The following is a 27973-nucleotide window of genomic DNA, read 5'->3' on the forward strand; positions in this document are numbered from 1 at the left end:
AGCCTAGAGTCATGTTACTTGTACACTCGTGTTGGATTGGAGCGGGACAGCAGATCACTGGTGCGGGAGCGAGCGAGACGCCGGATCACTGCCGGTCGACGGTCCGTTTGAGCCATTGTGTGAAGTGTCGCAACTGCCAAACGGCGCGGGCGCTCTCTTCCCGTAGACGCACGTTGTGACGACGTAAGCGACGGACCTGTTGCAATAAATTATATCAGTATCAGTATCGTCTGCCAACAAACCAATCTGTGGTTTGGCAGAATAATATATGAGTTTTAGTTGTAAGCAAGATTTCTGAATAAACGTTTTTTTTATCTAGTAACCTCTTATGTCTCATCTTTATTAGGGGGGGTCTTTTATTAGGATTACTTTGCCGAGATTACAAAATAAAGAGTCATAAGACAGACTCGCCCCTACAAAAAGCAGCGGAGGGCAACTGATAAAAAATTGGAGCCAAATGCAAGACATCCACCAAAATAGATATGTTTTCGCACCATCCATTCATACCAACTTGCCTTGCCACGATTCATTTTTATAACTAAATCTAGTTAAATAGATAGAAAATGAGTGATTTATCACAATACATTGAATTTTTTTTAAATATATGGGCATAAAAAAAACGTGACCTTAAAGTAAAAAAAAAATGTTTTGTAATTTTCAAAGAGGAAAAAATAATGGTACCATTCGATTCCTTACATTTTATTTAAATAAATATTGTATAGTAACAATATATGAGCGTAATACGGCGTTTATGTATATAAACGCAATATTTCACATCGAAACGGCTTCTAACGTTACATGATGACGTCACGATATATTGCCATTTTGTTAGAAGCATTTCGTCAGTAAAGTGCGAGTGCCAGACCTTGACCATCATTTGTGACCTTTGTATTGCTTTAAGACAATGGGTCCCATACAGACATTTGATCCTCAAAACAAACCCGATCGACTGATACCATTCATAAAATAATTGTCAAATATGCTATTGTTTCTCGTCTTTCTTTCTCTGGGGTTTCCAGAGCCACCCTGGATAACTGGGGGCTATTCATAAATGAGTCATTGAGGGTGTGGGGGGGTCTGGACATCGGATATGGTAGCATGACGTAAGAGGAAACGGGTTCATTCGAAGCATGATTTTTTGGATGATTTTAGGGGGGCGAAAATCGTCAAAAATAGACGACATAACTTATGAACAGCCCCCTGATATTAAAGCTAGCGTACCTCCTCCTCGAGCTGGTGCTTGTGCCTGGCGGCGGCGGCGCGCTCGGCCTCGAGCGCGGCCACGCGCGCCGCCAGCCCGCACGCGCACGCGCACGCCGCCAGCGGCGACGCCGACGCGCCCGGCGGGGCGTCCCCAGTCTGCGCAATATTATTATAGTGCGTCAAGCAAATCTTGTCAGTAAAAAAAAGAGCTGGTGGCCTAGCGGTAACAGCGTGCGACTTGCAATCCGGAGGTCGCAGGTTCGAACCCTGGCTCGTACCAATGAGTTTTTCGGAACTTATGTACGAAATATCATTTGATATTTACCAGTCGCTTTTCGGTGAAGGAAAACATCGTGAGGAAACCGGACTAATCCCAATACGGGCCTAGTTTACCCTCTTGGTTGGAAGGTCAGATGGCAGTCGCTTTCGTAAAAACTAGTGCCCACGCCAATTACTGGGATTAGTTGCCAAGCGGACCCCAGGCTCCCATGAGCCGTGGCAAAATGCCGGGACAACGCGAGGAAGATGAGGAAGATGAAGCAAATCTTGTCAGTAGCAATGTACTGCAAATTAAAGTAGGGTAACACCATGTAACACACAATGAGCAGAATTGCGCTAAGAAAAGCAGCAATGTACATCGAACCATAACGTGTTTATTTTTCCGCCCTTCATACGTCAGTTCGAATGAATTATCATAACCTCAAATTTTAGTAATATTTACCGTCAACGAGCATGATTGTACATTGTAGGCACCTTAGCTTTGCTTGAGGTCATGCATAATCTTGGTATTTAATGGTGACAGCAGAAATTTCTCTTGAAATAGAAACGATTCAGGATGTAAACAATAAGATGATGGCTGTCATTCACGATCCACATTCCACAGATAACACACAGATGACACGCGATTTTGGAATTATTCGAACACAGTGTTGCTAACCCGCGATTTTTCAAATTTGCCGCCGTTTACTCTACTGACAAGATTTGGTTGATCCAGTATACTTTAGCTCCGATGGTGAAGGAGGCGGGTCGTATCGACCCCACCTCCGCTAACATCTAAACTAATCTTATAGACGCATTTAAAACAAAAAAAAACAATAACGTTCTTTTCTCCAATATGCTCGGAAATGTTCACCTTATTGTAGCAAAAATAGTACGGGAAGTTCTTCGTTATTCTCAAACTCTATTAAAAAAAAAATCAAACTATCGCTGTCCTGTTCTAGCGGACGGGAATGAAAAAAACACTACAGTAATAACTTATTACTGTAGTGTTTTTTACTTTTTAAAAATAAAAAACGCAAACAGCCAATTATTATAGCCGCGAGCCGCGTCTACACGACCCGATCAGCTATCATTTCAAGCTATAGGATAGAGTGAGATACAACGGGACTTAATCGCGTATCTAAGTTTTAAGATTTACCTCCGACGTTTCGAGGACGGCGTTGTCCCCGTGGTCTCGGAGAAGACTGGCTTAAGTTGACATCAGCATCGTCTAACCGCGCGAGTTTTTCGAACTACCCGCACTTCCCGAAGTCCCGTTGTATAATTTAATAATGTGTAAAAATCGTGAAAGTTTAAATCAGTGTTAGAGTGAGATAGTAAGATAAACCACCTTACTTGTCTCGTTCTTACAAGACCGTTGTGCTCGTGTGTGATCGTGCGAATACTGCTTAATAAAATCAAAGATTATTTTTATATTTTTTTAAGGATCTCATCCGTGTTCATAAAGCTTATATAGTTTGTCAAAGGACTTTCTCATTTCAAACATAGACAGAGAGAATCATACTATCTTTGTCTTACACTAGTACTAGCACCCAAAAGTAAAGGATGGGTATAGTTCTTACTGACTGACAAGTTGGTTTGACCAACTATATTGCACAATATATTGAATGAACGAATATTGAATGGTACTGACTGGCAGAATAAGTTTGTACCCTTAACTTTTAAAAATTAATTAAAGAGGGAAATTGTTTTTGACATTTTTGATGTGAAGGTTCGATTTGAGTGATGCTTGATGCTTAAATAATTATTATTTTACCTTATTTCCTCGCATGTTTGGAGAAAAGCACTATATATGCCTCGGCAGGAATAGCAATTCGTGGATTCGTCTTCTTTGTCGGACTCCGCTTCGCGTCGTCCGACAAAATCGAAACTCATCCACGAATTGCCCTTTCCCGGCCTCTGCAATAATGTACTATTATTTTATACGAGCGTCTTTAGACGAGAGCTAAAATGGCTGATCTCTATTCCCATGCATGGAATGAAACTCTTATCTCATCTGTCGACGCCGTGATCGCGTAGGACGGCGACACAAGGGCATACAACGGGGAGAAAGTTACAGCTCAATCAAAGCATCAATGTCCAAATTCTGAAGGTCAAGCTGTAAAAATCATACAACGTAAGTATTTTAAGACTCTATGTGCAAGAAGTCACCCTTATTGCTCAGGCTGGTTTGTATTGTGCATTTATTCTAACGTACCCCTAGTGTTAAGTACTTACTGGTAGTTCAGACCAGGAGTCGTGGGTCGGTTCACTCGGAAGAGGTTCTAGCGTAGGATCCGGGTTGTCTATGGACGGATATTGATGTTCTTCGCAAATCTGAAACAAAATAAATGTCTCGTACATGTTGCTTCGTCATAGTGGTTAATTTTATGTTAGATATGACGAAAAAGAAACAAGGTTTTATAATATTTATGTGATCAGTGGTAAAGTTTCTCTCGTCTAGCTTTACCTGTGACATAATGTTTGTCTGTGGATCGCACCGCTAGTTCCGGTCGTTTCTGTTTCGTTAGCCAGGGGAAAATAGTAATTCAGCCGGATAAGAGGCACCACCTTGCACCTAGTTAGTTGTTGGTGATTAGTAGTTAACTGCGACTTGATATCCTCTGTGTGTACTCGTACCTGCAGCATGGCGCGGGTGGCGGTGTGCACCAGCGTGGCCCAGTCCAGCGCGGCCGCGTCGGGCAGGGGGAGCGGGCCGGGGGCGGGGGCGGGGGTGTACTCGTACCTGCAGCATGGCGCGGGTGGCGGTGTGCACCAGCGTGGCCCAGCACAGCGCGGCCGCGTCGGGCAGGGGGAGCGGGCCGGGGGCGGGGGCGGGGGTGTACTCGTACCTGCAGCATGGCGCGGGTGGCGGTGTGCACCAGCGTGGCCCAGTCCAGCGCGGCCGCGTCGGGCAGGGGGAGCGGGCCGGGGGCGGGGGCGGGGGTGTACTCGTACCTGCAGCATGGCGCGGGTGGCGGTGTGCACCAGCGTGGCCCAGTCCAGCGCGGCCGCGTCGGGCAGGGGGAGCGGGCCGGGGGCGGGGGCGGGGGTGTACTCGTACCTGCAGCATGGCGCGGGTGGCGGTGTGCACCAGCGTGGCCCAGTCCAGCGCGGCCGCGTCGGGCAGGGGGAGCGGGCCGGGGGCGGGGGTGTACTCGTACCTGCAGCATGGCGCGGGTGGCGGTGTGCACCAGCGTGGCCCAGTCCAGCGCGGCCGCGTCGGGCAGGGGGAGCGGGCCGGGGGCGGGGGCGGGGGTGTACTCGTACCTGCAGCATGGCGCGGGTGGCGGTGTGCACCAGCGTGGCCCAGTCCAGCGCGGCCGCGTCGGGCAGGGGGAGCGGGCCGGGGGCGGGGGCGGGGGTGTACTCGTACCTGCAGCATGGCGCGGGTGGCGGTGTGCACCAGCGTGGCCCAGTCCAGCGCGGCCGCGTCGGGCAGGGGGAGCGGGCCGGGGGCGGGGGCGGGGGTGTACTCGTACCTGCAGCATGGCGCGGGTGGCGGTGTGCACCAGCGTGGCCCAGTCCAGCGCGGCCGCGTCGGGCAGGGGGAGCGGGCCGGGGGCGGGGGCGGGGGTGTACTCGTACCTGCAGCATGGCGCGGGTGGCGGTGTGCACCAGCGTGGCCCAGTCCAGCGCGGCCGCGTCGGGCAGGGGGAGCGGGCCGGGGGCGGGGGCGGGGGTGTACTCGTACCTGCAGCATGGCGCGGGTGGCGGTGTGCACCAGCGTGGCCCAGTCCAGCGCGGCCGCGTCGGGCAGGGGGAGCGGGCCGGGGGCGGGGGCGGGGGTGTACTCGTACCTGCAGCATGGCGCGGGTGGCGGTGTGCACCAGCGTGGCCCAGTCCAGCGCGGCCGCGTCGGGCAGGGGGAGAGGGCCGGGCGCGGGGGCGGGGGCCGCGGGGGAGGCGGGAGAGGGAGCGGCCGGCAAAGGCGCGCTGTCGCCGCCCAGCTCCGCGTCCATTAGTCGCATCAACTCGTCCTATACGAAATTGTAAACAAACCTATTAGAATAACATGTCCATTTTTTTGTTTATGTCCTGTTGTCCACCAAAAATAGTGTCGGGTGAACAGTGGTTACCCTTATATTGCTAAAATCACAGCGTTTCCCTTTTGATTTCCTGCAATCGGATAAGAAATATCAAGTATCATACATTTTATGGGTATGTATGGCTAAACAACTACAATTTCTATAGCACAAATGAATTCTTGGACATGAAATTTAATTAATTAGACTTGACTTGTATTAATAATTAATATAAATATTATAAATAGACACATTATTTGTATATGTTTTGCATGATAGTTTATAAGTTTTGTACATATTTTGTATACCATTTATGGTTAAACATGAAACCTACCACCTATCGCATGAACACCAATGTACCTGGTAATGTTTATCGCAAATAAAAGATTCTTATTCTTCTTTTAACCCTAGTATTGATGTGAACTGATCAACTGACCGTGAGGCTGCCGTGCGCGGAGGCGCGCTTGTGCCGGGCGTGTCGCGGCGAGGCGTCGTGCGAGCGCCGCCGCACGCTCTCCGTCGTCGGCGACGACTGCGGCGAGCGACGCGCGCTGCGACCCGACCCGCCTGCGACAACATTCACTACGTTATGCTAACTCTATATTTATATTTTTTTATTTATTCAGAAACAAACAGTCATACATAAATTATGTAGGTACATATTTTAAAGAGAATAAGAATAGACTTATAGTTTCATAACAGAAAAAAAAACATAAATAGGTCCGTGGCTATCACTTAATCACATAAGAGAAAGACTTAATTTGTATTTTACAATTACTATAAAAATTTGTAAATCAATGATTTGATACCTCTGTCGAAAATACATTGTAAGTGCGTTAAGGAAGCTATAAATGATTGTTAAATTCAATATTTAAATGCATTCTTAGGTTGTGTTAGTGTACAGTTAAAAAAGTCTACATCATTAAGTTTAAGGCTCTCATTAAATAGTTTACATGCGCGTTTGATGAATACATATTATATTGTATTCATGTATCTATCTATATTGTATGTTCTGTATTCGCTGTTGTGGCAGTAAATACGTCTTTTCTTCTTCTCTAAAAGCCCGCGTAGACAGAGAGCGGTCTGGAGTTCCACGTTCAGAGTTCTTTCGATTGTACGTGAGTCTTTACGATAACGCACACAGCAGGCGGTCAGAAATCCGCTTTGGACCGTTCATTGAATCCGATACAATAAAAAAAGTACAGTTAACAACACAGCATAGAAAAGGTCGGAGTTTTGCCCAGGGCCAGAACCCAACAGTACACATAACAGGTACTCCTTTTCGACCCCCAGACAGACATATTCTCACAGAAGGAACCGAGACTCCTAGCCACTGCAACTCGGTATTTGGAGTCGATCTCCACACCCACGACTATCATAACTTAATATTATTACATGTTTCGTATAGCTGTTAATGTAAGTTAGTCAATAAAGAAATAATTAAACAGGCTAAACGAGGACAATGAGTCTGGGTCATCGGCGCAGCGGGCACGTAGTGTTGTAGTGTGTGGTACCATAGAGAAAAAAATACATAGAGTGCTCACTCCATACATCAGTTTTAGTACCAAAAAGACTATTAGCATCTAGCATCGAGTAGCGGAACTATCAGTACTGCTACTTGACAATAGATGTAGCACCGACCGGAAAGTCTTATGCTGTTGAGATAAGACTTTCCGGTCGGTGATACATCTATTGTTAAGTAGCAGTACTGATAGTTCCGCTACTCGATGCTAGATGTCGACACTGAAATTAATAGTCTGAACTGATGTATGGAGTGAGCACTCTTGTCTTACTATATTTCTCTATGGTGGTACTGACCGGTGCCGTATCCGGAGCTGTCCGACCTGGGCGGCGAGTGTCCGCGCTCGTAGGCGCGCCGGCCCCGGCCCGGGCGCTGCGCGTCGCCGCGCGCCGGCGCGCACGGCTCCTCGCCCACGGTCTCGCACAGGCACTTGTAGCTGGACGCGTTAGTTGTCGTCACCTGAGGAAAATATTTCAATTTCAATTTCAATTCTTTATTGATAAAAATATAATTTTACACGTCAGGTACATACAGTGCTTAATGCTAAGTCTTATAATTATTTATTATATTTACATAGTTGGGCAGGCAAGGCTGAGCCAGCGAACTGGAAGTTGTTTATTAATATGTAGGTATATAGTTTTATTTACTTGGTACAGTGTTGGGTCTCGAAAAAGGCATCAATTGAGTAGTATGCGTCAGACACCAGTTTAGATTTAAGTTTTTTTCACCAGTTCACCAGTTTAAATTCATGTATGAATAAGCAATTTATTTATTTATCGTATGGCTTGGTTATTACATATATGTCACTGGATACAAAACTTATACTAACAACTTAAAATTATAATTTCGCCCTACTCAGGTAAGCAGCCGCTTCTTCAGCCAGGATATTGAAGTCATTCACATGGCCCATATATTTTGTAGCAATGTGAGACAAATTTGGGGTCTTTGCGAATGTCACTCTGTTCGTATCCTACATATGGCGTTTATTTTTGTGTCGATTGGTGGAGGAACGACCAATCGAACCTGTAATGGCGTTATTCATAAACGGCTGCTAATTTAATCAGTTCATGGTCGTCGTTTGTCCCTATCGCCTTGGCCACGACATTGCGCGACTGACTTCGGCTAAGGCGACAACCATAGGTTGGAGCGAGACACAGCGATCGGACCTTTTGTTCCCACCTATGACTGTCGCCTTACCCAAAGCCGGTCGCGTAATGCCGTGGCCAGGTCGTATCTGTCGTTATGCCATAGAGAGGGACAAACGACAATCAGCAGACGTTTATGAATAAGGGGGTTAAGCTTTGGATTCCTCCGAAAACGGTGCCGTCATATTACCTATATAGCGTTGACTGACGTCACTAGAACGTTGTCTATGTAAACAAGATGACGCGGTTTCCTAGACGGCGTTACGTTACGTTGATTGTCAACGTAACGTAAGATGAAGGCCGTCATGACGGTGTCGATAGTTTCGTGAACGTTTTATTAGATAGCGGTGACGCCATTTTGAATAAATGACACGAGATTTGAATAAATGATTCCGTACTACGATTATTTTCCTCTTCTGATGATATTTCATCCTCCAAGTAAATTATAGATGATCAAGCAAATCTTGTCAGTAGGAAAAGGCGCGAAATTCAAATGTTCTATGGGACGTTTTACGGACGGCCGTCATATTACGGCACCGTTTTCGGAGGAATCCAAAGCTTTAGTAGGTTAGTCGCTCACCGTGACGGGGTCGGAGGTCTTGAGCAGGTCGACGAGCTGGTCGTGGTGCAGCGCCACGACGGCGGCGCGGCACACCTCCAGCAGGCGCGCGCCGCGCTTGACGCCCGCCTTGTCCGCCGTGCTGCCAGGCTCTACCGCTATTATGAATACGGGGGTTAGTAGATTAGTCCCTCACCGTGACGGGGTCGGAGGTCTTGAGCAGGTCGACGAGCTGGTCGTGGTGCAGCGCCACGACGGCGGCGCGGCACACCTCCAGCAGGCGCGCGCCGCGCTTGACGCCCGCCTTGTCCGCCGTGCTGCCAGGCTCTACCGCTATTATGAATACGGGGGTTAGTAGATTAGTCCCTCACCGTGACGGGGTCGGAGGTCTTGAGCAGGTCGACGAGCTGGTCGTGGTGCAGCGCCACGACGGCGGCGCGGCACACCTCCAGCAGGCGCGCGCCGCGCTTGACGCCCGCCTTGTCCGCCGTGCTGCCAGGCTCTACCGCTATTATGAATACGGGGGTTAGTAGATTAGTCCCTCACCGTGACGGGGTCGGAGGTCTTGAGCAGGTCGACGAGCTGGTCGTGGTGCAGCGCCACGACGGCGGCGCGGCACACCTCCAGCAGGCGCGCGCCGCGCTTGACGCCCGCCTTGTCCGCCGTGCTGCCAGGCTCTACCGCTATTATGAATACGGGGGTTAGTAGGTTAGTCCCTCACCGTGACGGGGTCGGATGTCTTGAGCAGGTCGACGAGCTGGTCGTGGTGCAGCGCCACGACGGCGGCGCGGCACACCTCCAGCAGGCGCGCGCCGCGCTTCACGCCCGCCTTGTCCGCCGTGCTGCCAGGCTCTACCGCTATTATGAATACGGGGGTTAGTAGGTTAGTCCCTCACCGTGACGGGGTCGGATGTCTTGAGCAGGTCGACGAGCTGGTCGTGGTGCAGCGCCACGACGGCGGCGCGGCACACCTCCAGCAGGCGCGCGCCGCGCTTCACGCCCGCCTTGTCCGCCGTGCTGCCAGGCTCTACCGCTATTATGAATACGGGGGTTAGTAGGTTAGTCCCTCACCGTGACGGGGTCGGATGTCTTGAGCAGGTCGACGAGCTGGTCGTGGTGCAGCGCCACGACGGCGGCGCGGCACACCTCCAGCAGGCGCGCGCCGCGCTTCACGCCCGCCTTGTCCGCCGTGCTGCCAGGCTCTACCGCTATTATGAATACGGGGGTTAGTAGGTTAGTCCCTCACCGTGACGGGGTCGGATGTCTTGAGCAGGTCGACGAGCTGGTCGTGGTGCAGCGCCACGACGGCGGCGCGGCACACCTCCAGCAGGCGCGCGCCGCGCTTCACGCCCGCCTTGTCCGCCGTGCTGCCAGGCTCTACCGCTATTATGAATACGGGGGTTAGTAGGTTAGTCCCTCACCGTGACGGGGTCGGATGTCTTGAGCAGGTCGACGAGCTGGTCGTGGTGCAGCGCCACGACGGCGGCGCGGCACACCTCCAGCAGGCGCGCGCCGCGCTTCACGCCCGCCTTGTCCGCCGTGCTGCCAGGCTCTACCGCTATTATGAATACGGGGGTTAGTAGGTTAGTCCCTCACCGTGACGGGGTCGGATGTCTTGAGCAGGTCGACGAGCTGGTCGTGGTGCAGCGCCACGACGGCGGCGCGGCACACCTCCAGCAGGCGCGCGCCGCGCTTCACGCCCGCCTTGTCCGCCGTGCTGCCAGGCTCTACCGCTATTATGAATACGGGGGTTAGTAGGTTAGTCCCTCACCGTGACGGGGTCGGATGTCTTGAGCAGGTCGACGAGCTGGTCGTGGTGCAGCGCCACGACGGCGGCGCGGCACACCTCCAGCAGGCGCGCGCCGCGCTTCACGCCCGCCTTGTCCGCCGTGCTGCCAGGCTCTACCGCTATTATGAATACGGGGGTTAGTAGGTTAGTCCCTCACCGTGACGGGGTCGGATGTCTTGAGCAGGTCGACGAGCTGGTCGTGGTGCAGCGCCACGACGGCGGCGCGGCACACCTCCAGCAGGCGCGCGCCGCGCTTCACGCCCGCCTTGTCCGCCGTGCTGCCAGACTCTACCGCTATTATGAATACGGGGGTTAGTAGGTTAGTCCCTCACCGTGACGGGGTCGGATGTCTTGAGCAGGTCGACGAGCTGGTCGTGGTGCAGCGCCACGACGGCGGCGCGGCACACCTCCAGCAGGCGCGCGCCGCGCTTCACGCCCGCCTTGTCCGCCGTGCTGCCAGGCTCTACCGCTATTATGAATACGGGGGTTAGTAGGTTAGTCCCTCACCGTGACGGGGTCGGATGTCTTGAGCAGGTCGACGAGCTGGTCGTGGTGCAGCGCCACGACGGCGGCGCGGCACACCTCCAGCAGGCGCGCGCCGCGCTTCACGCCCGCCTTGTCCGCCGTGCTGCCAGGCTCTACCGCTATTATGAGCCCGTCCGGTTGCACGTGGAATCCTGCAAACAAACAAAATGTTACAGTTAAAGCTAAATAAATACCTTGGGTGAGGGTTCATTTGCGCATTCGCTTTTACTTTCCGCTATAATCTATCTAATACGTTTAAACGAGCAATTCTTGTATATTTATTTATTTATAAATATATATATTTCGGGGATCTCGGAAACGGCTATAACGGTCTAACGATTTCGATGAAATTTGCTATATGGGGGTTTTGGGGGGCGTATTTCAATCTAGCTAGGTCTTGTCTCTGGGAAGACGCGCATTTTTGAGTTTTTATATGTTTTCCGAGCAAAGCTCGGTCTCCCAGATATTTGCTTCTAACAGCGATGGTAGCGTATCATCGCCCAGACTGTTAACTAAAAGAAGTATAAACTTTGTTGCAACAACATAATGGCCATGCTGATGGTCTGGGGGGATGGCTGGGGCCACAGAATGAATAATAGTACTAAGTACAGAAGACTCACTCTCTAACAAAACGCGTCTGTTACGATCAGCACAGATATGGCCGCTAGGTGGCGACAGCGCCACGCGCGGCTTATGGCTTTCCCCAAAATTGGGGCCCAACGGATGTACTTTTAGCTACCTGCTTAGCTTAGCCCCAGCTCTCTTCGTGAGGATCCGCAGGGACGGCACAGTGCCGGGCAGGCGCGTAGCCGTACTGCCTTTACGGCCCGGCCACGACATTGCGCAACCGGCGGTGCGAACCAGGGATGTTGCGAACATCCGCATCCGCATCCGCAACCGCGGAACTTCCGCATTATTTTCAACATCCGCATCCGCATAAAATCGATGCGGAGCTTATGCGGCTGCGGATGTCGAACAAGTCGGTACAGGAACAATTTAGCGGCGGCGTAAGTGCTAGGTAATTTCGTCATTACACTCATTACTTCATGACTTCTGGCCGAAGGGTGTCGTGTTTCGGAGGTTCCGGGGCAAACTGTCGAATCCGACACAAGACCAGGCGATTCAACGGAGCCACGCCGTTTTGTCGCCTAAATAGTGTTTAGTTTTTTAAGTTTATATAAAATGCATATATATGTTAGTCTGTAAGGTATTTGTAATATGGGCCTTGTTGCCTGATTTAAAATGTTAAATAAATAAATAAAATAAATAAATAAAGAAAAGTCGGCCAAGTTACTGTTTATTAAATATAACTCACCTATATTTTTGCTCTAATACTAAACATTTGGTTTTTTTTTAATAAAAAATACTAAAAATGTAATATTTGACGTTTTCTAAGTACCTAATCTTGACATCCGCATCCGCGGATGTGAGCCTTTAACCTGTCAGTTCCCAGTGGCTCCAATATGAGTCGGAATTGTATGGATTTGAGAGGTCCTGGGAAACGAGGGGTTAAATATCCCGTCCGCATCCGCATCCGCGGATGTCAAAAAATCTGCATCCGCAACATCCCTGGTGCGAACGAAAGGTCAGATCGCTGTGTCTCGCTCCAACGTACGTACCCAGCTGCGCGGCGGCGCCCCGGGCGAGCGTGCGCTCCAGCAGCAGCTCGGCGTGCGGCGGCGCCACGCCGGCCAGCCGCCGCAGCAGCGCGGCACACGAGCGCACGCGCACGGACTCGCTGTGTCTCGCTCCAACGTACGTACCCAGCTGCGCGGCGGCGCCCCGGGCGAGCGTGCGCTCCAGCAGCAGCTCGGCGTGCGGCGGCGCCACGCCGGCCAGCCGCCGCAGCAGCGCGGCACACGAGCGCACGCGCACGGACTCGCTGTGTCTCGCTCCAACGTACGTACCCAGCTGCGCGGCGGCGCCCCGGGCGAGCGTGCGCTCCAGCAGCAGCTCGGCGTGCGGCGGCGCCACGCCGGCCAGCCGCCGCAGCAGCGCGGCACACGAGCGCACGCGCACGGACTCGCTGTGTCTCGCTCCAACGTACGTACCCAGCTGCGCGGCGGCGCCCCGGGCGAGCGTGCGCTCCAGCAGCAGCTCGGCGTGCGGCGGCGCCACGCCGGCCAGCCGCCGCAGCAGCGCGGCACTAGAGCGCACGCGCACGGACTCGCCGCGGTGGTAGAACATGCGCAGCCAGCCGCCGCTCACCACCCAACCTGACCGAAACAAACACGAGTTAGAAAAAACCGGCCAAGTGCGAGTCGGACTCGCGCACGGAGGGTTCCGCACCATCAACAAAAAATAGAGCAAAACAAGCAAAAAAACGGTCACCCATCCAAGTACTGACCCCGCCCGACGTTGCTTAACTTCGGTCAAAAATCACGTTGGTTTATGGGAGCCCCACTTAAATCTTTATTTTATTCTGTTTTTAGTATTTGTTGTTATAGCGGCAACAGAAATACATCATCTGTGAAAATTTCAACTGTCTAGCTATCACGGTTCGTGAGATACAGCCTGGTGACAGACGGACGGACGGACGGACGGACGGACGGACGGACGGACGGACTGACGGACGGACTGACGGACGGACGGACGGACGGACAGCGGAGATTTAGTAATAGGGTCCCGTTTTTACCCTTTGGGTACGGGACCCTAAAAACAAAACTTTGTTTAAAATTATGTGTTGTTTTTTATTTGTTGAGATTTTTTCTCGACCGGCCATGATTGGCGCGACAATATCTTGCGGCGAAATAGACTACCCGTCCCTCTTTTAGGGCTCATTTAAACGGCGCGCGAACTCGTCTACGATTTTAGTTACATTGCGGACCATTGAGGTTACATCAATTCAGCCGACCAATCAAATGACGCAATGTAATGAAACTCGCATTCTCGCACCGTCTAATTGAGCCCTTATTAACATAGTTAGAAAAAGACGGATAGTCTATCTCGCCGCGAGATACTGTCGCGCCAATCATGTGCTAGGCCTACAGAGATAGACTGCCTGTGAAAACAATCGGCAGCCTGCCGTCCAACGTTTCGACCGCATATTACTGAATCGCGATCAGAAAGGGATTAGAAATAACAGATTTCCATACACTTACGTCAAAATCAATATGGATTGACAGCTATCTCAATCCCTTTCTAATCGCGATTCAGTAATACACTCCCCGGGATTATGGCCCACAGTGTGCCCGCGCTACGCCTCGCCACATTTTTATTTATGAAAATGACTTCGAATAATATCTTTCAACAGGAAGGAACATAGTTTTTATAAAATGCTTCTTGTAAAATGTACTCTCAAAAAAAAAAACAACGGGTTGCACTCAGGCAGAAGTGAAAACTCAATCACTATTGCAAAATGTCTGCAGCACTATGTATAATTGAGGTTAACGCCATCAAGCGTTATTTCGTCGCATTACTTGAAACCCAAGCACATCACTGTTAGTACTCGAGTTATATTAATACCAGTTAGAGAGAAACTCATTAGATGGCATTTAAATCAATGAAGAAAAACTCAATGACATTGAAGTATGTAACAGGTTTTCGATCAGGTCACGTATCCGTCTTACGCCTTACGGTCACGTGACACCTGTTACGAGTTTAACATTTTTTCCCCATCACAAAACGTGCACAGCGCCGCTAAAGAAGTTTTCACTTCAACTTTCAAAACTAAACAATCGCAAAATCAAAGTATACAAAACTGCGTTTATCATGTCAAACAAACCGTCTAACTTTAACCGTCTTAATCTAACCTTTTCAAAAATTAACCTAAACTAAGCAACTCACCTAACAGAGTGTTAGTGGGTACGACGAGTATGACCTGTCTCGTGCTGTCCTCCACTAACACTATGGTGTCGGGCGAGACGCCGAGCATGCAGTCCAACACCGCCCCGCCCGCGCCTTCATCTTGAACTTGAACCTGCAACAAAACACACATGACTATTGTATCTATTAGTGTCCAACAGAATTTCCGGTTCCGTTTTAAGTAGGTTTCACCATAAATCATGTTTCGGCCGAAGGTTCGCTTTCGGCCAAAAAAACTGCCGAACCTTTCGGTCGGAGGTTCGGTTTGAGCCGAAACTAGAGCAAAACCGAACCTTTGGTTGACAGCGGTAGGCTGTGACAATCATGCACAGAGCGAATAATACTAGAGGGGTCCCTCTGTTACTTGAAATGAAATAATGAGCCTCCAACGCGCAAGAATTGTAGGGGACAAAAATACAAACAAATAATTTATTATCATAAAAGAGTTGTATACATGTACAGAAAAATATCTATCAGACTCCAAACTAGGCTGAGCCTGTATCTTGGAAGTCTGCGAGAGCGATTGACAACTATATTCAAATTTTTAGGTACAGTGCTTAATACTAAAAGTAATTACTACAGTACAAGCTATAGGATACAAAGTCACTAAACTAAACTAAGAGGACTAATCAAGCTATTCATATTCATGCTATACAATTTTGAGTGTGGGTGTGAGTTTCTGTGGGAAGTGTGTGTGTGTGTGCCAGAAGATGTGTTATGTGGTTAGGTTAAGCCTTTGTTGTCAGTTTTTCCGTCTCAGCATAAGATAAAGTGTTCAACCAATTTGTTACTTTATATTTGACATTGTGAACGGACAATGATTTTATGTCTAGAGCCCTGCAAATATTGTTGTAGGTGTATGGATGGGCCATGGTCTAATAAAACATGGTCTTCTCTTCCCAGTGTCACTTGCCTACGTCACAATAACATTGCCACTTTATTTCAACATAACATGTTACATGGGTACATTATATCTATGGTTAATAAGTTAAAATATTTCTTTATAATTTTATAATTTTCATTTATATGTATTTTATCTTAAATTTTACAACAACACGTCATTTTTAATTATTCGTTAGCAATATCTTCCGATTCACGAAAGAAATTTCAGACGTTCGGGTAATTCTGTTTACACTACTGGCAACACAGGATAGCGCTGTCACATTTGACAATCCGCCATTTTGTCCCTGACCGTCATCCTTGTCGAACGCGTGTTAATTGTTATTTCCTTCTCGCTCAGTGTCAGCAGTCGCAGTGTTTTCCAAACTTTTCACGTCGTAAGCTTGGTAATTAATGTTTTGTTACGAAAATGGTTGGCTGCTCTATTCGGAACTGTAAGAGTAGGAGTGAAAAGTGCAGTATAGATTTGTTTTATTTTACTATGTTTCTACATGAATAACTTAAAATTAATGCCGTTAAAATAATTTTCACCGTTGGTTAAAATTCTCCCACATTTTAAAGTTTGACAACCTGTAAACAGCATGATGACGTAGGCAAGTGACAGTTAGGTCATTCGCGAATCTCGGAAGAGAGTACCAGGCGGAGTATATTATTATACCATGGGATGGGCGAAGTCTGGAGACTTCCTAGCCAACGCAGACCTAACCGGGGGTAGACGGGCTTTGAAGGTTCTCTTTAGTAGCATCTCCTTATATGACAAAGAGTTAAGTAAGGAACGGTGGGTACGCGTGACTGCTTTTAGGATGTAGAGCTGCCGTACTCTTAGTAACTTGGACTCAGAGTACAACCGATTCGTGGGGAAGCGATAGCGTTTTTTGTACATTACTTTTATCACGGCTCTTTGTTCACCTCACCTCAGAAGAAGGCCTACTTGTTATACTTCCGTGGAAGCACATGTTGTTGCTGCCACTCTTCATACAGCAAGGTTAGAGCGGGACAGACTGTTACTCACGTGGAAGCACATGGCGCCGCCGACGAGCACGTCGTTGGGACAGCTGTAGAGGCGCGGCAGCACCGCCGTGTTGTTGTTGCTGCCACTCTTCATACAGCAAGGTTAGAGCGGGACAGACAGTTACTCACGTGGAAGCACATGGCGCCGCCGACGAGCACGTCGTTGGGACAGCTGTAGAGGCGCGGCAGCACCGCCGCGTTGTTGTTGCTGCCACTCTTCATACAGCAAGGTTAGAGCGGGACAGACAGTTACTCACGTGGAAGCACATGGCGCCGCCGACGAGCACGTCGTTGGGACAGCTGTAGAGGCGCGGCAGCACCGCCGCGTTGTTGTTGCTGCCACTCTTCATACAGCAAGGTTAGAGCGGGACAGACAGTTACTCACGTGGAAGCACATGGCGCCGCCGACGAGCACGTCGTTGGGACAGCTGTAGAGGCGCGGCAGCACCGCCGCGTTGTTGTTGCTGCCACTCTTCATACAGCAAGGTTAGAGCGGGACAGACAGTTACTCACGTGGAAGCACATGGCGCCGCCGACGAGCACGTCGTTGGGACAGCTGTAGAGGCGCGGCAGCACCGCCGTGTTGTTGTTGCTGCCACTTTTCATTAGCAGCGACGAGAAGATTGCTGCAACAGAACCATATATAAAAAACCATAAATGAAAATATACAAAGATGTATCTTATTTTAGATATTCATAATAATCAGATGAATTTGACTTATCTTAATTGTAGTACATTCCGACAAACAGACGACTTTGAACGCCACGCCCGTTATGTGCGGTGCGTCATAGTGAACCTTGTCGTGCTGTACAGTCAGCAGCAGAAGTTGCTAAGCGGGCGAGGTGTTCAAAATTACCTTGACGCGCTCTTATTCTCTTAACAATAAAGTCGCGTCAAGATATAATTTTGAACACCTCGCCCGCTTAGCAACTATCGCTGCTGACTGAGCGGAATTATCAGTACCGCTTCTTGATACTAGATGTCTAGTGAGTCGCGACTCACGAAAACTGTATTGAACAACAATTTACAACTAATATTAAAGCAGAAGGAGTTGAAAGAGTTCCGGCTAATCCGGTTATATTATTAGCTGAAAATTGTTGAGTATTAGACTTTTGGGTCGGTGCAACATCTAGTATCAAGTAGCAGTATTGAAAATTCCGCTACTCGATGCCAGATGTCGACTATGAAAATAATGTTTTTTTTGGTACCAAAACTGAGCTGTGGAGTGAGCACTCTATGTATTTTTTTCTCTATGACGAAGGTTGATATTGGGCTGTAGCTGCGGGCGTCAGTTGACGTCTTAAACGGGCAATGTACGTACAGAACTTCTGTCCGGTCTCGAGCGTGGTGGCCGAGACGTGGTTCTTGGCCAAGTCCTTGAGGTACTCCTGCCGCGTGCGTGTGGCCATCGTGCTGAACTTTGGCGATTGTATCGCTGCGTTTTCGCCATTAATCACCTAAAAAACAATTCAGTCATCAATCATCACAGCATCAGGGATGAATTGTGATATAATAATGTTTGGATAATAGGACAAACCGCGTTAAGAAAAGGTAGGAAATGCCCTTTTTAGGGCTCCGTACCCAAAGGGTAAAAACGGGACCCTATTACTAAGACTCCACTGTCCGTCTGTCTCAGTGTGCAAAATTACACATTCGTTAACATTGATATAGAATAAAGAACTGGATACCCAATCAGCCGCAAAAAATGGCCCCACAAAAGTGATGTTAAAACAGATCACGCATTACTTTTTCGTTTAGTCTTGTTTGAAACGCTCAAATGTGAAGTTGTCAACAATTACGAAATGTGCCGTCGAAATATGTAAAAATAACAATGATAAAACAAGGAAAAAGGATGGAATGTATTTCTTTCGGTTAGTTCTTGGGATAGCATTACATAATTTATGTAATCTGGTGGTAATTTTATGGTCTTGAATAAATTAATTTGTTACTACCAAAGAAGGGATGTCAAGGAACAAAAATCTAATGAGTCGATGTGAGGTCAATATTTTTTTATATTTTTATATGGCATTCGTAACGAATAACATTATGTTCAAATTCAAGATTTCCAAGAAAACCTATGACACGTGCAAAGTGTACTGCTATTTAATTATAGCAAGAGATAGGGGTGATGCAGTTTTATACAAGGCAAAACGACACTTGTGTGTTCGGCCCATTTCCCTGTTTCCTACATAGGTATACACCACCAATAAGGGCTTATATCGAATAAATGAAAAAAAAAAAAAAAAAACTGTAAATGCTAAACCTGTCTGAACACAGTGACAACCACAGGATTTTTTTATAAAGTATGGACTTTATAAAAACAAGCAACAACGGTTGCACTCCAGGAGTGCCGATAGAAGTGAAAACTCACCTCACTATGTTACCGACGCCCGGTAACACGATACATACGTTTAGCGGAGGTATTCTATTTATTTATTATATATTATTATCATTCTCAAATAAGATCACACTTTTTCATTGACATGTTTATTTACATACTGCCATGACAACGTCAAATTATTTGAACATAGGTAAAGAGTCTTGAAAAGGAGTCCGCAACATAAATGTCAAATAACATTGGGTTTTTCTTTATTGATTTAAATGCCATCTAAATTATGAGTGGCCACCTTACGGGGCTTACGGTCACGTGATCGCCTTACGCCCCTTACGGTCACGTGATCGCCTTACGCTGTCTCGAGTTTATCATTTTTTCCCCACCTCAAAAAGTGCCCAGCGCCGCTAAAGAAGTTTTCACTTCAAAAATTACCCACTTCTCAAAAATCCAATCAGTACCAATAAATGTCCCCGTGCACCCGAGCGATGAGTCTGAGATCTAAAATACACAGTTATTTTATTTAATAAATTGTTTTTATATTTAATAAGTTATCTATTATATTAATATTAGGTTTTTACAGCACATTTATAACTCCCGTAACTATGCCAACCTTACTCTGCGTGGTACAATTACTGTCGGTGGCGACACGAGCACGCTCGATCAAAAATTGCTGGCGGTTAAAAGGTTAAAGAAGTATACTTACTTATTAAAAATTAAATTTGTTTGAATTTGAACCACGATTTAATTTTATTTGAGCTCCCGATTAAATTAAATTTGCTTTATTTATTACTTCAATTGGTTTTTCTGTACAGTAATACCTAATAAAGTGTACCAAAGTGACTCCATTCGTTCATTATTCTCGTTTGACGTTGTTTGACGTAAATACGTTACGTTAGTGCCATCGGACTAAATTTTTTAACAGTGTTTGCAAATTTGACACTTAATGCTTACGACATTAAGCTCTTTTATGTACGAAACATTTATCTTGACTCAATATTTACGTAAGCGTTTTTATCATCAATGCAAATGGTGCGAAACGTCATTGGGATCCACATTTGTTGACGTTTTTGTTCTGCTTTGTGTGTCTATTTCTTTTATATTAAGTCAGTGTTCGTTAAACATCCCTTAGTCCATGATCCGTTTGCATAAGAAGATTGATAATATGTGAAATGCATAAAATTACAGTAATCACGGTATAGTTTATATTTATCCTCAAATGCCGGACAACATACCAAACTCATTCATAGGTACCTTTTTATTTCCCTGAATTATTATATAATCTCATTTATCTCGCATTTATGCTACAAACGAAAGTGCCACACTGAATCTTGCTTATGTTGCGCGAAATTATTATTGCAATATTTTAATGCAGATTATACATAGGTAATAAAAGGTAGCTTTGTTGTCTGTGCCTATATTCCATGGTTCTTACTATATTTTGTCTGAAGCTAGAGGCAGAAGTCTAATTGTAAATAAAACAGTAAGCATACCTCAATGTCTTGCGTTTGATCATTCCATAATATACAATACAACCAAGAACCTCACCTTACTCAAAAGCAGATCGGTAAACGCCTCCCCCTTCGGATAAACAGCGCCATCCTTGATCGGTGGTCCAAACAAAGGCACTTCCTTCGCCCGACTCACAGCTATACTATAATGCGTGTTCTCAGTACACGGGTCTATCGCTCGCACAACCACAAACACGTGTTGGAACTGCGAGCGAATGTTCCTCGGCGTGAACGGCGCCGCTCCCGGCTCTTGGAACACTATGGTGACTATATCGTTGCCTATATGCCGCTTTCGGAGTAACTGCTGCCTGTTGTTGGGCGTGTAGGGTAGCATGGTTGACACGTGGAACATTATCTCGCAGTTCTGATAGGTTGTGTAGACGGAGAAAAGGCCGGTCGAGTCTGTGCGATTGTCGAGACCGGCTTTGTATTTGTCGAAGTCTTTTAGTCGGACGGTGTGTCCGAGCGTCTGGAGGAACTCTACGAAGGCCGGACCGGCTTCTTGGTTGTTGTACATTTCTTCCTCGGTGGACTGGCCGCTCTTGCAGTACATAACTCCGACTTTATAGTGGCGCGTGACGCATTGTTCGTCGAGTCTTAAGAGTTGTTCTTCGGCGCCGCTGCCGTTGGTCCCCAGCCTGTAATTAAGAGCGGTCAGTAATTAGTAATTAAATACAGCGATCGGGGATTATCGGTATCGTGATCAGGACATTCTAGACCCGTGGTGTTTTCACCGAGCGTGAAAATAAGTGTAGCTTATTAAGCATCGAAATTGTTGCTGGACATTGCACTGCAGTTAGTAGTAACATTTGGCCCGTTTTTAGGGTTCCGTAGCCAAATGGCCAAAAACGGAACCCTTATGGATTCGTCATGTCTGTCTGTCCGTCCGTATGTCACAGACACTTTTTTCCGAAACTATAAGAACTATACTGTTGAAACTTGGTAAGTAGATGTATTCTGTGAACCGCATTAAGATTCTCACACAAAAAGAGAAAAAAAACAATAAATTTTGGGGGTTCCCCATACTTAGAACTGAAACTCAATTTTTTTTCATCAAACCCATACGTGTGGGGTATCTATGGATAGGTCTTCAAATATGATATTGAGGTTTCTAATATCATTTTTTTCTAAACTAAATAATTTGCGCGAGAAACACTTCCAAAGTGGTAAAATGTGTGTCCGCCCCCTGTAATTTCTAAAATAAGAGAATGATAAAACTAAAAAAAATATATGATGTACATTACCATGCAAACTTCCACCGAAAATTGGTTTGAACGAGATCTAGTAAGTAGTTTTTTTTAATACGTCAAAATCCCCTAAATACGGTACCCTTTATGGGCGAGTCCGACTCGCACTTGGCCGCTTTTATAGAAATATGAATGTAACTTGCCTAAGACAACTGAGCTGCAACTCCGGAGCGACATACTCCAGCACCTCCTTAGTGTTGTAAGTAGCTGTATTGTTGCTGGGTTTGATTGGCAGCGCGTCTTCCAACACGGACCCACGTAGCGTCAACAGTTCCGAAGTACGGACGACCAGCCGGTACTGCCAAGCTAGCTGGGACGCTGGGGCGGACGCGTCAGATCCTCCTCTTCTTAATTCCACACGCTCTTTCTTGATGGAAATCGCGACGGGGCCCAGGGTTTCGTCCATGCCGAACCAGTTTTGGTGAGCTGTCAAATAAAAGTTCAGAACTTTCGTTATTAAAATGTTTAACGTTGGACATTCCCTCAAGGCGTTATTAATAGAGTTAACAGATATTTTCATAAAGCAGGATATAAGCATGCATCAAATGCATTTTGATGCAGTTACAGTGAGAACATAAATAATATTCAATTATAACTGGTCAAGCAGATCTTGTCAGTAGAAAAGGCGGCAAAGTTGAAAAAATGTAGGCGCAAAGGGATATTGTCCCATAGAAATTTTGAATTTCGCGCCTTTTTTTACTGAAAAGATTTGCTTGACCAGTATGGCCGTTTAAATTTTCGACACAGTTACGTAATGTACCCAGATACCGCTGGGGAGACAGTGTGGAAGCGGATCTGCGTCAGCTTCAAGCCGATAATTGGCAGGAAACGGCGCAGGATCGGGAAAAATGGTGTGCTCTCGTTTCGGAGGCCAAGATCCTCTTTGGGTGCTGAGCCGTAATAGTTAGTTAGTTAGTTAGTTACGTAATGTGCTAATTATCGCACTAGTGCGGTAAAGTAGCACCATATGTACTCAGTTCTGTAAATACAGATGTATCATTTAGGTTCGGACCTCATACACGGCACGCAACAGATTCCTTGGCAGTCCTAAACACAAGCACACATTGAATATCAGGTTGTATTGTATAAGAATCGGTTGTCAGCTGTCACATTGCTGGTATATCCTATCGAACGCAATGCGTAACGACACGAATGCGTAGCGTTTTAACGCTATGCAATTTCATGTTTAACATACCTTGTAGTTACCAATAGCATAAAAAAGTAAGCTAACTTTTGCCGCATATAAATTGACGTAAAACCACTTCTTTATATAGTACTGTGCCTATTTGTACGGAGAGGCGTTGTGACGCAGTTAGGTATGTGTCAGGTTTTAACGAAAAGATCAGTAAGTATTAGGATTACTAATAATTTCAACTACATAGGTATTAATTAGTATTAATGTATACTTAACTAATGAAAACCGCAGCAGCGGTCACGCAACTTTTCCTTAGCACGTGTATTTCTCAATAGCGTATTGCGCTCTATATAGTTTACGACTTATAACATCGAGGATATAATAGGAAGAAATATCCTATTTATTTCAATAAATTATGTTTGTTTATACAGTGTCAGCGAAAGGATATTATATTGTAGGTCCAATAGTGGTCCCAGATTATAAATCGCGCCGCCAAGCGAGTGACCTAGAGGTATCCAGAGAGCGTATACGCCATGATAACTCAAATTCAAAATATTCATGTAGGCCTAGCAACAAGCACTTATGAATAGTAACTAGTTATAACATAATATATTATATTATTGCAACGCGCTCGTGTTTGCATGTTTTATGTCTATGTCTATGGACACGCATCCGGTGTGCACAGGTCTTTATGATTTTCCCTGTACCTGTATCAATTTAATGTTTTCTTATATGACACCAAAGAATGTGGTCTGGTGGGCCACGGAGAGGCCGTAGGCCGCGCTAATATTGTAACTTACACTGCCCATAGAAGTAGTTCCTATAGTACAGCGCTCCTAAATCCTGGCTCTCGACGGGCAGGGGCGTCAGTGTGTTCGCAAACGGGCACCCATTACGCCAGTGGGTGTGGCCTGGCGGAAACTCCAGGACGGAGAGGCCGTAGGCCGCTCGAGGCCGGTGCCAGCTGCCAGCTTGTCCTGGGATCGCGCCGCGTGATGTCCGCCGGCATAGGGATACGCAGCGCTCTTCTTCGCCTGCGGAACGATAGAATAATTTTCTGGTTTAATTTATTAGCTCTTCTTGAGAAAAGAAAATAACCCTTACTTTGCCTACCCTATCATTTTAGTACAATATCAGGCTTATTCGAAAATCGTTTCTGCCCGTATTAATACTGAACTGTCGTTTTTGTATATGGGATATAAACTAGACCAGATTAGTTCTGACATTGTAACTTTCTTCATCACAATATCACTTCATTGTGAGATTTATGAGTGAGATCACGTGATCACCTACTTTGCAAGTACATAGGTATGTAATGCATGCTACAAATACAATCACAAAAACTTAGAAATCTTATAGCTGGCATGACTTATGTTTTAAATCAACATACAAATCTAGTTTTCAAGCATAGATAGAAAAATGACAAAAGATAATTAATGTAAGAAAGTGAGAAAAGATATATTCAATGTAAATATAGTTTTTACAAGTTTTTCTATTGGTGATTGTGATCAGCTCTTCATTAATTAAATGTGTGACACTTATAACGGAGCAAAATAAGACAAGACAGCTATTAGCTACTTCTAACGTTGACTGTATTGTAACAAATATATTGAAGGATCACTCTGCATAAGGTAGTTCATTTATGTTTGAGGTATAATTACTAATACTCTCAATACTGTGGGTGTAGGACATGTAGGTAAGTAATACTTTTCCTTACACTAGTTGGCATTTTGAAAATCCCTGCCTAAATGACTAAGTTGAATTATGCAATGGGTAAACAGTCTCTCACTCTTTCACAGAAAACAACTATGAGTGATGTTCGCAAGTGTATTGCTCTCTGATGACCTTAAACCTGTTTTATGACTCATATGATGAAAATGTAGTTTACGCATAAATTGGAAGCCCATTCTAAATCTTTACCTTCTTTGTTTTGTTTACATTTTTGCTAAAAACCTTTTACAGGGTCTTAACCTGAGGGTAGTGGGGGTAAGTTTGGTTACCTCTTTGAATGGAGAAAAAATATTAGTGGCCTTATTATAGTGTGTCAAAGGTCTGTTTGATTTCAAACATAGACAGAGAGAATCATACTATCTTTGTCTTACACTAGTACTAGCACCCAAAAGAAAAGCATGAATATAGTTTTTTTTGTTCCTATTTACTGACAAGATTTGCTTGACCCAGTATATTTCCGAGTCCAAGAAATCATGGCATTAATAAAAAAAGTTTTCAAATTTACAGTGAGCTCTTATCACTGTCCATGTTTATAAAGGTATAAAAACAAAAGATAATCTTGCAAAATGTGAAAACCATCACACAGATAAAAACTTGATTGCTTATCAGCAGATAAATCAGTAATGGTTGTAATTAATTACTACTAATCAATGAGTCAATCAGTGAAATGCACTACTTCATTCATGCAATCATTGAGTGTAAGAAACATGTAAGAAGAAAGTAAGACTAATTTTTGATGTGAGAGAACATCAAAAAATGTCTTAAAGGACGAAATTGAGACAGTATAGAATTATGCCATAATTGATAAATAATAATATTATGAGCTATTCGAAGCATGAAAATCATTAAGCAACATAATTATGAAAACTTAGTATCACAATTTACAAGAAAGTCAGTGAATTATGTGCATAAATTGAAGAATTCCGTATGTAATTGTATAGAATTATTGAAGCACAGTGTACAGCGTGATGCTCCACTGGTTGTTGCACATTATTGTGGTAATTGAGGAATCATTCAATGGAAGCATGTGTTGGATTAATAAGTTTGTTGTTTATTTATCGTGATATTTTCATTAAGTATCTTTGGTTCATCATTTCATCTTGTTTTTGAAGAGATTAGGCCTCTGTAAAGGTTTCTTTTCATTACTACTAATCAAAGGAAAGAAAACAAGAAAAAAAGAGTGCAATACAAAATTGGAGAACTTAGGTTGTTTTAGGGAAGTTCTTTAGATCATAAGAATATTTATAGAATATAATAGAATAGAATAAGATTTATTCAGGATGCTTAAACAACATTTTACAAAAACATGTCACAAAAACTGTTTAAAACGTCACTGAAAAGGTTTCCACTCAGCTTTTAAAGGTACATCTTAAGATAATTCACAGATTTAAATAAAGGAAATAAAAATGTTGGTTAAACAATGATAAAATCTAAGGTGAGAACATAAAAAAACAGTCTAATTGTGAAGCTCCTAGAGGTTATGAACATTACTATGATCATAAAATGCAAAGAGCCACATTATTTTGTAAACAACAAGACCAGTAAACCATTATAATTATGAGTGAAGTAATGGCAGGCTCTGGGAGAACAATGTCAGATGTGAGAGCAGAATTGGTGTCACCCAATTCTCAGCCACACAATGGTCATTCCATAGTAAGTTGTAATGTTTACTCTGTACCAATACCAGAGTAATTACACTTTAGGTGCTCTATTACTGTTGCAGACAAATACTAAACATACACCTAAGTATTCATTTTGAATTGTGATAAGAAATTGATATTGTTACTGGATATTTTTGTTAACTCAGGTTTCAAGCATTGCATGTTCTGTTATATTTATTATCTGCCTGCATTGGCTTAACATGCAAATATTTATTGGTGTTATTTAAATATTTTCCTGCTATTTTGAATTTACCAATTTCACCAATGAAGTAATAATGCAGAGGAAATTGAGTCATTAATTACCTTAAATGGGCCAATAATTTTATTCATACAAATAAGAAAATGGAAATTACAGTAGAACCTCACTAATCTGGACTCTTGCTAATCCGGTGATCCCTGTAATCCAGACAGTCTCGGGCTGAAGAATATGACTTTGATAGTAACTAAATTTTTTACCTGACCTGACCTGACTAAGAGTGGCTTCAAAAAGAAGTATGAAGATATAAAGGAGAAGAGTAACTTAACTGTAAGGTAGGTTGAATATGATAAACAAACTATACTAACCTCCCAATTCATTCCTAAAGAAGGGACAGGCTTCCAGCAACTCATTAGATCTTCCGTCCCCCAAGTCAGGTACTGTGTCTTCACCCAGCGGAGGGCCCCGGGTTGCTAGAGAAGCAGCCGAGGCCCCTGTTGTCGTGTTCCTCCTGCGGCTCAGCAGTGCTCCTCTTATCTCAGCTGCATAACTCAAGTTAGCCATCAAGGATTGGCAATCATAGTGAGCAAACTGCTGTTTTTTGATTCCTTCAGGTCGGTCAAGCGATCCATCATCCATGGGTTGTCGGTGTGTTGGAGCCGCGCCACCCCAAAGCTTGTTAAATTTGAGGCGAGGCTTCGGGCTGGCGCTGGCCCGGGCCGTGGGGCCGTCGGAGGTGTCGCCGCTCAAGCCCTGGGCCTTTTCTGTCACGTTGTAATTGTGCACCATCGCGGGCAGCCTGTCGCTCGCGCCTCCGATCACGTCGATCGAACCGTGACTCCCATACTCGCGCCGCAACCCGTTTCCGGACGGATGTTCGCCGTATATCAAGTCGAGACTCGAGTTACTGCGATACATAACATCTCTGGCTTCCTTCCGTCGGAGATGATCCGGAGCGTACATGGCATATTTCGACGAGTGTCAGTTTGCTCTCGACTCTCGACAAATAAATAAAAGAACACTGTAGCGGTCGCTGACCAAACATTAATTAAAATACATTCGTAAATACCATGAATTACTAAAATGTTGAGACGTACACAGTGAGTGACTTCACAACATGATGAATAGCCGAACTTTCTTTTATTGTCACATAATCACACATAAACTGTGTGCTTAACACTAACGATAAACTATTTTGCAATATTCTATATATACAAAGCTAACACACGTCTTCACAACACAAAAACGAAAACGAATGAATGAAACGAAATTTATGAAAGAAAAAACATTATTCGCGAGTAAACGTATAATGTTGCCAAGAGAATAATACAGAATAACGAACGGAACGGTATTTTGAGTGCCAGTGTAAAATAAGTTAATAAAAAAAAATAGGCCAGATAAAAACAAACATTGAAATAA

At 45.6% G+C, this 27973-nt stretch overlaps 1 pseudogene; it reads right to left on the bottom strand.

Moving 5' to 3' along the window:
* Nucleotides 1-9: 9 nt before the first annotated feature.
* On the bottom strand, nt 10-27919 carry LOC134650834 (signal-induced proliferation-associated 1-like protein 1; annotated as a pseudogene).
* Nucleotides 27920-27973: the final 54 nt, after the last annotated feature.

The sequence above is a fragment of the Cydia amplana genome, chromosome 1 (assembly GCF_948474715.1).
Source record: "Cydia amplana chromosome 1, ilCydAmpl1.1, whole genome shotgun sequence".
Classification (NCBI taxonomy): domain Eukaryota; kingdom Metazoa; phylum Arthropoda; class Insecta; order Lepidoptera; family Tortricidae; genus Cydia; species Cydia amplana.